Below are 13,433 nucleotides of genomic sequence, written 5' to 3'. Positions count from 1 at the left end.
TTGGCACACCCGCTTAAGGCGTGTGTGCTTGTGTGTATTACAGATTTCCCAAGTAACTCATATTTATGCCAATTCTCTCTAACAATGCTATTTTTTTTAAACACATGCACGTATACACACACACAGCCCAGTTGTGTGCGCTTTTAATTACGCTTTTCCTGCTATGCACATTTTGGCCTCATTGGGGCAGTGTTGTGCACGCATAGTTAATGACCCCCTTCAAGTATTTTTTTTCTTTCAGACAATTAGGTTCTTTTTTTAACCTCTGACCTAAAGAAACTCATTGTCTGAAAGAAGAAGAAAAAAACAGTTGAATACAAAAGTAAAGGGGAGGAGCTTAACTAATAATTGAGTATGTTTGCAGGTATTGCCAGCTGGCAGTGATTGGAGGACTAGAGGCAGTTTCACGTGGACAGGTGAGAAAATATATAATCTGAAAGACAATCAAAATCTATTGATTGCAAAGAAGACTAGTTGAATTAATTGACCACGTATCAGAAAGCAACACGGTGTTGTGCAATATATTGCTGAAAAGTCAACTTTATACTTTTGGTGCATTCTGTTCTTGTTACAATCATTTTTAATTCATTACAAAGCAACTGAATTATACATCACGTATGTTTTGAGGAGACATGACGCAGAAGCAGCTTGTTTCAAAGATGGCACAGATTAAACGGCGTTAACGGCCACGTAAATGAACACAAAACAAAGCTCGTATCGGCGTCGATACATCTTTGTGATTCTTGACTCAAAGAGCGATCTAAATGATGGCGGCCTTTTAGCCAAATCAAATTTCGCCTTAATTGGATGACGGCTCTTCGCGGGCTCCCTCCGGATATGGCGACGGCGACATACACACCAGAGAGCTCGGAATGATAGCAGGAACAAATTACAGTGGGGTTTAATGTGATGAGAAAACACTAAAAGTACAATTTGCACATTTATAGCGTTAATGTTCACGTTTTTTTTTTCCTCGCAGAAATATTGAACGGTTCGGTGCATAATGTGAAATAATGTTACTGAGACAAAAACAACTTAGCAATCGTTATTCATATCTCGTAGAATGTATTTTGCTCCCTAAAACTGTTTTCTACATCCGCTAACTTTATTGAAGTATCGATCATTGTTGTGTTTCAATGTCAGTACAAAAATATTGTATCTCAATATTTCATCAAGAATTCCTGAACACTTTGCACAATTTTTTTTTAAACCTTTGTGGAAACCAGCTTGTGTTGATGCGCCATTTTTTTGTCTCATAAAAAACAAAAACAAAAAAAACTGTGACGAAAAAGAACAGGGAAGCATCCGACTATCATAATCGTGATCACTATGATCGAATTGGGCAGCGGGATCGTGATATGAACAGTTTATTCCGTTTCGTGGCTAATTTTGGCTGTGTGCGTATGAAGTCAATGTAAAATGATGGTGAAATCATCCTTCCTGATATGCTTGACGGGCCATTAGTTGGAAGGGAGGACATCTGACTGGGCGCTGTTGCAGTCAATCGACTGTTGTATTTGTCGGGAAAGGTCAGAGGATATGGTGCGATAGGACACCTGCTGAAGAGTAATCATTAATTGGCCTGCTGTCCTGTCAGCGGCCCCCGCTTGGCTTTACCAGATGTGGGTTTGACACTAAGGATGGGGCGCAGGAGCTTCATGTATTCCACCATGTCATTATGAGCTCTTCCAGCTTAAGTTTAGTTTAAGAGAAATGTGCTAACTGCCATCCCCTTTTTTTTCAGTTTCCATTAGTCAGATAGGTGACCTTTTTAAGAATGACGGATCCCATGACACAGCGCCGAAAAACATCCAATTTAAAGGTTTTTTGAGACGTTACCGAGACAGCCATCTGTCATCAATGGCACATGTTGGTCCTTAGCAAGAGCTGTAGCATTTTGAACGATACATTTCTATAGTGTTTATAAAACGTGAGCGTCGGGTTTTCCAAGAAACATTTATTTTAGATTTTAAAACTTTCACACTGTTGTGTTTTGGTTGGTGACGTCCTGATTTTGATTCTAGTCTAAGCTTCACTAGATTCACGAGCTGTGATTTGGATGTTCTGTGACTGCTGTCATGAATTGGAGTCCATTTATTTGTGTTGCTTGACAAGTTGGACCGCTGAGTCAAGATGAGACATCTGTGTTAACTTCTCGGACTAGCGACGAGCAAGCTGGCTAGGAAGGACATCATCAACCAACTTTTTATAAACGCTTCAATTTATTTTGGACACTGGTGGGCATTTAATCCGTCCTGACCAAAAGTCCGTCAGTCAGTCAATGACTGTTTGTTCACGGGGGCCTTGCTTGAGTCGACTGCATGTCCCGTACAGTAGGTGGCAGCCAAAGAGTTGTAATGCGTCGATAACCTAAGAGAAGAAGGAGAAGAAGCCAGCTTGACAGGACTCCCACTCTCAGTCATACTTGTTGAATCGGTGGATGTTGCATTGCCCGATTAGTATTGCTTGCTGCGTACTTCTTAACTTTTTCTGAGAGACGATTTTTTACTTCCTTGACACAGTACAATTTGCTGAGAAAAAGTATTGGATTACAATTGCGGGTTCTCCCTTACATGCAAATCATTCTCAGGTCCTGCAGAGGAGAAAAGGTGGGGGGGAACCAAATTGGATCGAATGTAATTCAGTTCAGCGAGCGGGGAATGAATCGATAATGCTGAGAAATGCTTTTCAGAGGAGAAGGAGGAGGAAGGGACTCGTGCCCACCTTCACAAGGGGGGCCTCTTGTTCTATTTCTCAACCTCGGCCTCCATGCTGATGCAATTCAAGTTAATCGAGTCTTGCTTTACCTATACTCCTTCACTTGACAACTTAACTTCAGAAGTCTTTTTAAAAACTATATAATATGTATATGTATATATAGATGCCTATTTTTACGTATTGCTTTGGAGGATATTTTGACTGCATGTATGAACTCCTATTTTTCACACCGTGTGAATAAAATTTGAATAAATCTTACTACCTTGAGCACATCCCACCAATAAGCCTACAAATGTTCTGAAATGCATGAAATATATGTTCACATTCAACCCAGAAAATTATTCTCATTGAAAATGCAATATAAGGGGAAAAGCTCATTTTTTCCTAAATTGTGGTTAATAAGGTAATTTTGGTCAATCAAAGGCCTGATGGAAATTATTCCTGATAAAATGGAGTGTCCCGCTTTTACAATCTCTCACGCTGTCTTTGTTCAGTGACCTTAAAAGCTGTTTGGATGTTTATCCTTTTGCGCATTATATAAACAAGTCTTGTAAGGATCAACCTGTCCAAAAGTTCAGAAAAGAAATGATCTGCCATCTTTCTTTTCCTGTAATTTAATATCAACTCAAACAGCAGAAACATTCATTAATCCCCTACAAGTATAAACTAAAAGATAAATATGTATTTTTTTGTATTAACTTTTTGAAAAATTATCCCTCTCCGTCTCGATATCTTGTCTCAAATTCAGCCATGTCGGTCATTTAATCTCATACACACATAATGTAGATCTGTGTGAATGTGTTTGAAACTAGTCCTTGTGCTGCTATAATAACTCTGAGAGAAGAAACAGTTATATAAAAGAGTGCTGTCTCTTTGCAGTGTAGAGAACCGCCTGTATGGGAGAAATCCAATGTGTACATTATATAGATATCAGGGAAGCGGGGATCCATTAGTAGGGCATTAGCATTTTGTTTGAACAGTCGCTGGCTGCGTCTCTGCTTGTTCCAAGATGAAGGTTAGCGGGGGACGGGGCGGTGAAGAGGTGGGGGGGGAGCGCAGTCAAATAGACGAAGAGATGCGCCTAGTAAAGGGGTGAGGCTGAGATGGGGGCGGGGAGGGCATAAAAATGAGCGTTTCATCTTGTGACAGTGATGAGAGAAGAGCTGAAGGTGCGCTTTGGGCAAAGGCAAATATGATATCCAGATTTTTTTTTTTTGCGTAGGGGGAGTGTGGGAGAATACACATATAAAATCCTAATAAACATCCAGAGTAATTGTGGGAGAAAGGACGGTAATTAAGGTTCTGTTAAGTGATACTAATTCCAAATTAGCCTCCATGTAATTAAACCCACTGTAAAGGGGAAACAATAAGCTTGTAGCCAACTGCCAAGTAAACAACCCAGCTGCCTTATTCTGTAGCTAAGAGTCACTTACAGTTGAAGACGTACGTATTATTTTACAGCAAATAATGCTAAATGTTTGCTTGGAATGTAAGAAAATAGAAAAAGGGTCTGGCTCGTGCACTAATCATTTTGAAAAAGCTGTTCGTATTAATACACTGTATGGTTAAGTGGGGGCTGCACTCTTCTTTTCAAATGAGTCATCATCTGTTGCTTGGCGGATTTCAAATGTCACAAAGACACAATGTATTTACAAGTGACGTATTTATGCAGATGAAAGTGCCAATGTTGCCCATTGTCAATCCTTGTCCCGATTGGTACCATGGACAGCTCCTCTTTAACAATTAGGATCGAATGTACAGGCAATGTTAAAGGAAAACATTTGATCATTCTTGAAGCTATACAGTAGTTAATAAATGTATACTGAGAATAAATATGAATTTAATTCACTAAAATTTGCAGTTAGCCCCTGCGTGAAACGTTTCTGATCAAAATGACGTCGTTTTTTTCGGTAGTAAAATTCTTTTGAATCGACATTCACCCAGGTGTCCACCACAAAAGAACTGAAAAGATTTTAATGGGCCACAGGCAGCGGGGAGAAAATTACAAATGGTTGTTGGGGTGCTGCTGATCTTCTGATAGATGACCCACCACTAAGAAGCTTTGTCAAGCTGCTGAATAAGAAATCCAGAGTCGGCGTCTTGGGAATGCTGCATCAATGCTTCTCACGTAAAATTCACAAAACCAGACAGCCTGTCTTATTTGGAGTAACTCCACCACCCGATTGCACGGCGGCAAACAGGAAGCATACAAAAAAGCGATGAAGTGTCTTTTGACCACCGCTAGGATTCAAAGAGAGAAAAGGAAAATTTAATCCAGAAGCATGTCAGACACACTAATCTTGACGAAACCGACAATGTAACATTTGAAACTTTACAATAACAAGCGCAGTCCACTTCGGAGCCATTTTATACCGTTGGGAATAAACAGTCAGACAATATAAATGTCCTGTTGTTACCATGGTAATGTCATCACTATTCCCATAACTTCTTCGCACCTTTTTGTATTACTACGTAGCCACTCGATATCATGTACCACATCTAGTGTTAAAGGTCATATACCATGAAGTATGTCTTGATTTGTATATTCACTGGAACAATATTGGACATTTTTCTTTCGTTCAATTACTTCTGGTTTTTGGAGCTTTTATTTTTACTGAATTACTATAATAGTAGTTAGCACATCGTATGCAATAGCAGAGACTCGTTGACTTGTTGCCATAGTAACAATAATCACACTTTTGTAAGCTAGCGTAGCACGTGAAGAATGTGTTTTTACTTCAAGCTTCCCTTTTACACACTGCTGCATTCAGGAACATTCATGGCATTTGTCAAAGATCGAGTTGTGAAATGACAAGCCTCTTGAATGACATAATTAGAATATTTGCCAAGGCAGCCAAAGCTAGAAGGTCACGGCTTTTGACCAAGCAGCGCTACTAGAGGTTTACACTCACAAACAAACAACAGAAATAATGAATAAAAACTAAAAAAGGTCAGTCTATCGTGTTGCGACCAAGCTGGAGCTCTTTTGAAAGGAGCAATTACAACATGGGCTACTGGCAGGAACACGACTTATTTCTCCAGCGAGACGGCTGCCCCGCATGATTCACTTTTTGCTTTGCTCCAATTTGCCGTCGTTGTGTCCTCACATGCTGTTTCACGGGGATCTTTATTAAAATCAATGCGGCTCCTGGTTCAAAAAGCTAATTATGATAATGGCTGGGGATGAACAGACAAATGAGAAGGAGCACAGTTTAGTAATATGTTAACGCCAATGCTTGCCTCTAAGGGGTGACATGGACGGCAGGGATAAATGAATGTAATGCGGGTTTTTTTGTTTTCAGGACTGGAGTATATATTATCCTTTATCGATAAAAAAATCATCTCTTGACGACCACAACGTCATGGCAATTTTAATATTGTAACATTGTGACATTCTTAATGTTATCAAAATATTGCTTCATTTCATTTTCACAACCACAACGGCTGTTTTTATGACATCGTGACCAGCTATAAAAAGTCGTGACATTAAATCAAACTAACGTCCAATATATTTCAAAATTTCATGTTGAAAGTCCAGTTTGAAGGTCTTCACAGGTTCGGGCAAATATTCCAAGCATGTACTACAAGAGCCGGAGGCGCTCCTGGCGTTATAACACTACCAGGGAATCAGTGCGACTAATGAGGACTTGTTTACCCCCCCTCTCTTGGACCTGCGCTCAATCGTGACCACGCATACCCCCCTATTGTTCAACCAACTCTCCGTTTGGAGTCTGGTTTTGTGCCGAGATCCAAGGATCTGTCGTCGTCCTTGGTTGGCTGGATTATTGATCCAAAGAAAACCGCTAACTCATGACCGAGGGCAAAGTGCAGAGCCAGCAAAAATCACAGCACCACCTTTGTTGCCTGAAACATTCCCTCGAGGAAGCCTCATTTTCCCGCTTCTCAAAACAGATTTTCACTGTTTCCCATTGACATCGATTGCACGATACTTGAGGCAGCTAGCACGGTTGCATCACAAAAAAGTACTGTACACAGCAACAAATTTAACGACGCATCATAAGAGCACATTTGAGCAATCTTGAATCATTTCCTGGAAGGACATAAAAAGAGGAGAGTGCTTGTGTAAATGTTTTTATTTATCTGTCAGATATATTTAATGGCGCTGTGATAGCCCGCTGACCTGTTCAGCTTCTGTTAATTATCTCCAGGCAGGTTTAATTTCCTCCCGGCCCCGCATTGAATGATTAGATTCATGATTTGTTTGAGATTTTTATTTCTTGGTTGCATATTAATACGACAGGGTAAAATAATTGAATAATGTGTCCATTGCTAAAATAATTTAGTTTTCATGCTGACATTATTGTGGTTGACTTGGCTACTTGTTTTGTGTTTACTCGAAGTAAATCGTGTTCTTGCTTAGTTGGTAGCCATGCATGGCTGACGCTGCATACTGTTTCAAATTAATAACACAAGAAATACGATGTAAATTGTTACAAGAAAGATTTTTTTTTCTTTTCTCCAGAATACTTTTTATTTTTGGATGAAAAAACCCAAAAACAAAGATTCACTGCGATGATTGGGGCAGGCGATGGAATGCCCCAACCATTCCCAGTGATATGTTTTTTATGTAGCAATCTTTCAATAATAATAAAAAATAAAAACTTGCAATGGGTAGTTGTTTAATAGTTGCTATGTATAAAATAATCATCTCTCATCAGGTAGTTTTGACTCCTACTTTGTCATTTCAAATGTCCGAATGGCAGTTGCAGGAAATTGTCTAACCCTATAGTCTGCCTAAAAAAAAGAATCTCATCCCCTTTTATTTGTGTGACTGTGAGCTAGCTAGACTTTTATTGTAAATGAAAAAAGTAAATATGTGTGTCTTGTTCCACAACAAACTCCCACGAGGAATGAAGGATGAAATGTTCTCCAACACATTCAGCAACGTGTATATGTAATACACACAAGGCAGTCTATCAATAATTTCTGCATGGACAGTAAATAAATGTGTTGTTTCAGCACCTAATTTATCATTCAAACACGTGAGTGGATGTGGCCATTTTGTTTTTCAGTGACCCATGGGGTATCTCTAGCCTCATTTATTCCACCTGGCAAGTTTGTCTCACTGCTAGCTCGGATTTTATCTCAGTAAATATCAAATACCGTAATTTCCGGACTATAAGCCGCGACTTTTTTCCAAAATTTTGAACCCTGCGGCTTATAGTCAGGTGCGGCTTATATACGATTTTTTTCATGATTTTTGTGATGACTTGATCACTTTTATACACTCGCAAAAAGGCTGTGGACCACTGTTGTGCGGTATCTTGAAGAACAAAACAACAACAAAAATACTATTTTGAAACACTACTATGGCCGCTACTTATTCTGGCTGTGTTGCTTGTGACTATTATGAGCTTTAGTAGGAATGCACGCTAGGTGACCTGCGTCAAAGGGCTCTAAACCCTTTCTCTTACTCTGCCATGTGACTCAGAGATTACACGAAGCAGTGGCGCTGTTTGGACCACCTGAACTGTATTAAAACCCAATCAATCAGCATTTAAATTCAATTCTTCTGACATTTTGCTCACCAAAAACAAGTTGTAATGAATGTGAACTTTTAATGCATTTTATTCAGGTTACTTTGAACCCTGAGGCTTAAATGGCGGCGCGGCGTATTTATGGATTTTTACGACTTTCTGTGTCCTGTCTTTCTTTGTAAAAAACTCATGTGCACGTGCGGCTTATAGTCCGGTGCGGCTTATGTAAGAAAAAAACTAAAATATCCCTGAATTTTAGCTGGTGCGGCTTATAGTCCGGTGCGGCTTATAGTCCGGAATTTACGGTATATATAAATCTCAACAAAGTCAGGAAAAAAAGTTCATTCTAAAGCAAAAAAAGAAGATGAATTAGCATTAAGAGAGCAGTTGGAGATGAATACAGAAACTAGAAGCACGATCATCAGCATTCATTAGACAGTATTCATGTGCTTGTATAGGTGTGCATATGGAGCCGGTCCGTGCATGCATTAACCACATGGACTGACATCAGTGGAGTTCTGATGGCACCAGTACAGCACTTCTGTTGTCCGTCGCATCCTCACTGCTCAAGTAGTTGATGCTGTGAAGACCAGAAAAAAGAAAACTGGCTGTTTTTGGTGTAGGCGGAAAAATAATGAACCAAAACAGGTGCAGCTAACCAGTTGTTGTACGTTCAAAAAAAAAAAAAATTGTTTGATAGGATCACAGCACCTGCAGTTGTCAGCCAAGTAAGCACTCAGGAGAGTACGTTCCAATACATCATGAATGGAGCATTATTAAAAGCTGCGCAATACTGTTTGATTGGTAAGAACATTTGTGAATAAATTAATTTGAGACCTTTAGGAAAGTTATTGGAGAGCCGCCATGCATTGGTTTTAGATTCAGGATAGTCAACCCTCCTTTTTGGGAGATGGGGAGAGAGGCCTACAGTAAATAGCACAAGTACGTGAATAACTACCGTATTTTCCGCACTATAAGGCACACCTAAAAACCTCCAATTTTCTCAAAAGCCGACAATGCGCCTTATAATCAGGTGCGCCGTATATATGGACGAATATTGAGCCACTACAGCAGGTGTGTCCAAAGTCCGGCCCGCGGGCCAAATGTATATATCTTGTACATGGACAAAGTTTTAAAATGGCCCATTCATTGAAGGTGTGCCTTATAATCCGGTGCGCCTTATATATGGGTATAGTTTTAAAATGGGCCATTCATTGAAGGTGCGCTTTATAATCCGGTGCGCCTTATAGTGCGGAAAACACGGTGCATTAAAAATGTGTTAGAAGAATATTTATAGTTATCTTAATTTATTAATACTTCAAAATTGTAACTGCAATAAAAAAAGTTATTTAAGATTTGTTACTCATCTTGCAACATTCCCCTTAAAATGTACTGGAGGTACATGTGGCAAAGACTCTCCTTGAGTTCTACTAACAACCCAGGCTAAACTTATTTCCTCTCTTGACATATAAAAATGTTACTTCCTCAGTTGTGATCCATCCTATAAGCTAACTTGGGCACCACACATATGGGGAGGATGTTCACTATGCTGCCTTAAGCTTTTGAACCAAACCATTTGAAATTCCTGTGTACTGTAATTAAATCAGCCGGAGGGCAAGTCGGACTCTAATCTATCGCCTGTAACTACTAAGGTCCTGTTGTGCTCCCAAACTGTAAAAGTCAACTAGCACCTTTTTAAAGGACACCATTTCCTTTTACCGCACGACCCACTATAGGACACAATCGGGGACATCTGCCACCGTCACTCTCGTCACCATCACGTAAGCCCTTGTCCGACCCCCAAGGACGAGCTCACTCAATAACTGTCCCTGTCCAGACACGCTAAGCCTGTTCCGCAATCCCTTAAAGCCCTGAACTCTGACATGTTTCAATGCCGGACATGAAATAGCCTCCTCCGGGAGATTAAATCAAGTCTTTTGCCACTAAACTCCTGATTAATTGGCTTTTGCACTCTTCTTAAAAGAAAAAAATGTGTGGATCACGGTTGAGCGATTCCAAGCTAGGTGAGACATCCTGTTGTAATGTCTTCCTAATTTATTGCACTTTTTTTTCTCCCTGCTGCTAACTTCCGATGCAGTTTTTTGTTTGTTTTCTACAGCCAGAGACAAATGTGCCACTTTTCCTTTTCTTGCAGGCCTATTGTCACTCACTTCCCTCCTATCTTGAGTCCTCCATGCCGCGCCGTATTTACCCTTCACAAAGCGTGACAGTCCCAGACAGCCTCTTCCATACAGATTTATATGCTACTTTTATCATTTGTTTCAGCCGCTCGCTTTGTCACGTGCAAACGGCGACATTAATCAGTGTTATGACAGCGCGACTGGCTGCAGGGATGTGCGCAAATCCACCAACCGTGATGTTTATCTGTCTTTTACATTCCGCCTTTCTTTAATACACACAAATGTTTCCTCAGGTGAAAAAAAAAAAAAAAATCCTCATCTTGTCAGACACTCTTGTAGCCACTAAAGTTAGTTCATGAAGAGTCTATGCAGTGAACTTGAAAATGTTCCCCTATGGATTTTTCTAGCATAGTGTCTAACCTGTAGTATCACTTCTGACTTCTAGCTAGGCGCGGTGCCAGGGGCTCAGGTCCCATCTATCATTCCGATATTCTCTTACATGAACTCAAATAACCCGGCTACGGTCCTTTTTCTGAATAAAATTTGAGCTGTTCCGGTTTTTTTTTTTTTTTTTTTTTTTTAATTATTATTATTATTATTTTTTTGCAAGCACCAAATTGTCCATCTTTGCAGATAGTCCTTGTTTAAGCTAAAATGATTCAAGGTTACCCTCATTGCACACACAATGAATAGTTTGATGACGTAAGATATGATTTGCAAAGTACAGTGTGAAAAGAGATTATGAGATAAGAGTTTACCCAGAACAAGCCTATACACTAACATGAAATACAAAAGGCAGCGTCAGGTATTTGATAACGGTGCTAGTTAAAAGATCATTAACCACTTTTGTGAGGACCGTCTCATTTGCCCTAAATATAATATAATAAATAGATTTCAAGAGGCCATGTGATTATTAATCAGTTGGGCCTCAGGAGTAATGTTAAGAATAGGGTTCTCAAACTGGAAACAGCTCTTTAATGAGGGACTGAGTCGGGCAAGCATGTCTGTTTTGTTGCACTCAAGGTTACTAATACCCAAGGTGTGAGTGCAACCAATTTTTCCTTAGTGCCCATCTAAGTCCTAACAATCATGGTTCGGGTCAAAGTGACTTTTTGACCCTTCGGAGTTACAAGTTTTGAGTTTAAAAAATTGCATGGAATCATTAGCTGAGGAGTGGGAACTGGTGGAACTGTAGGCCGCTATCGGGTTAGGGTTTGCTTTGGGTCAAATTGCTCTTTAGGGGTATTTCTATTACCTGATATTTATTTTTAAGAGGTAAACTAAGGATTTTGAGCAAAAGCTTGATGTTTGGATGGTTTGAAAAATGTATCAAAATGACCAAGTTCTGTGAATTATTCTGTCTTTTGGGGGGGGGGGGGACTCAACTCCAGCACTAGTGTATCTTACTTTTAATTCTTTTAACAAAAATTAAACCTTCTAATCTTTTTGCCCAAAACTGACCACAGAGGATTTTTCTTGTTGACACTGGGTCAAAATAATCTGAAATCCGTTTTTTTTTTTTTTTTTTGTCATCCATATCTCACTCATCCATGGACTAGTACTGTGAGTTATTCCTGCTTAATGCCGTAAACAAACTGTGATAAAAGTACCCTTCAAGCGGATTATAGTCCATGAATCATAAAAGCTGGAAATGTCACTGACAATCAACAAGAGTAATGGTAACAATAATAACTGGATATGGGGTAAGTTTGCTGGCGTTGTCGTTTTGTTTTCAAAGGGATCAAACGAGAATGTTGCTGCCTATATGTAAACAGTCGCTATGTACTGTAGGTAAAAAACTTGCCGCTAATGAGCATGTGACACTTGTCTTTGTCGTTGTTTATAATGTTTGTTGTTAAAAAAAAGAATCATGTCACATTTAAATAAGGTTTTGAATACAAATTTTACTCCGGATGTCATTGTTTCCATGGATACATAGAACATTTGAATGGAATATTAAGAAGTTATGTCCTTGCAGGTGATTTCGTCACTGTCCTTCAGACTCAATGTTTTTGTTTCTTAGGATGCGCTTCCCTTTTTGTATTGAGCAAAACAATGTTTATTTTAAAGTGATCTCAGATATCATGGCACATTGCGAGTATTAGTCCTCAAGTGCTTCATCTGGGAGCAGATGTCAGATCGTGGCTTGATTCCTCAGAGAACTTTGCTGGATATGACTCCTGCTATCGGCCCTCTTATCATTTAATACGCTTTGTGTAGGCCTATCCAAATTAAAAGATATCTCATCTATCCTTTTTGCAGTGAACTCAGTTTTTTTTTTCTCAAACCTGGTTATCACCACACGGTTTTTTAAGCATGAGATCCCAAAGCAGGTTCCCTAAATAAGCATATTTGCATTATCTCGCTTTTGCTATGTTGACTCTGTCAAGAAAAGTGACAGTATTTTCTGGCAATCTGGATAACCATGCAGCCTAATACAGATTTCAGATTTTGCTACTATAACAGAGGAGAATGCCAAAGAGCAGCCATGTTTTTCCCTTAGTGTCGGACCTGTCACATTTTAAAATACAGTTAAGATGATAAAAATCCGTATGAATGAACCCTGCGTCAAATGTCGGGACTCATTTGGATCTCATCCAAAGTGACCCACAGGGATCTCCACTGCACTTTTATCGCTTTCACCCCATCTCTTCACCGTTCTGTGGGTGAGGTGCTCGTAAAATAGTCAAGTGAAAAGTAAAATATAATCCAGGTACCAGCGCTGTGACAGTTACGGGCCGGTGAAAAGTGAACAAGTTACTCATCTTTCTATCTCTGAGTTATTCCCGTACACAAAAATTGTTCCAGTGTCCATCACTTAGATATGAGATGACATGAGTCACGCAATATTGGAATTCAAGTGTTTTTATTACACAAAACACACTTAACACACCAAGCAATGTTAATGAGACACATTTGGCTTTTAGCAGCAAGAAAATAAACAAAAACAAACATCTGGCAGACTCCTTATTATGGTCTACTCCTACGCTGACAAGAGTTTGGCATTCCGACACATATTTTTAATGAAGTGCATGATGCCGTATTAAAGAACACACACCAGTGTATGCATGTATAT

The 13,433-nt window shown here is 39.5% G+C and overlaps 1 protein-coding gene across 1 annotated transcript in view; it reads left to right on the top strand.

The window, feature by feature from the left end:
• The first annotated feature begins 370 nt into the window (after positions 1-370).
• brinp1 (bone morphogenetic protein/retinoic acid inducible neural-specific 1) overlaps positions 371-13,433 on the top strand; it is a 120,952-nt gene continuing 107,889 nt past the window's right edge. The window contains exon 1 of the mRNA XM_049737468.2: positions 371-416. The gene's annotated coding sequence lies outside the window, so the exon portion shown is untranslated. The remainder of the gene's footprint in view (positions 417-13,433) is intronic.

This window comes from Syngnathus scovelli, chromosome 13 (assembly GCF_024217435.2).
Source record: "Syngnathus scovelli strain Florida chromosome 13, RoL_Ssco_1.2, whole genome shotgun sequence".
Lineage (NCBI taxonomy): Eukaryota > Metazoa > Chordata > Actinopteri > Syngnathiformes > Syngnathidae > Syngnathus > Syngnathus scovelli.
The sequence above is the reverse complement of the archived record's forward strand: the minus strand, read 5'-3'. Positions and strand labels throughout refer to the sequence as shown.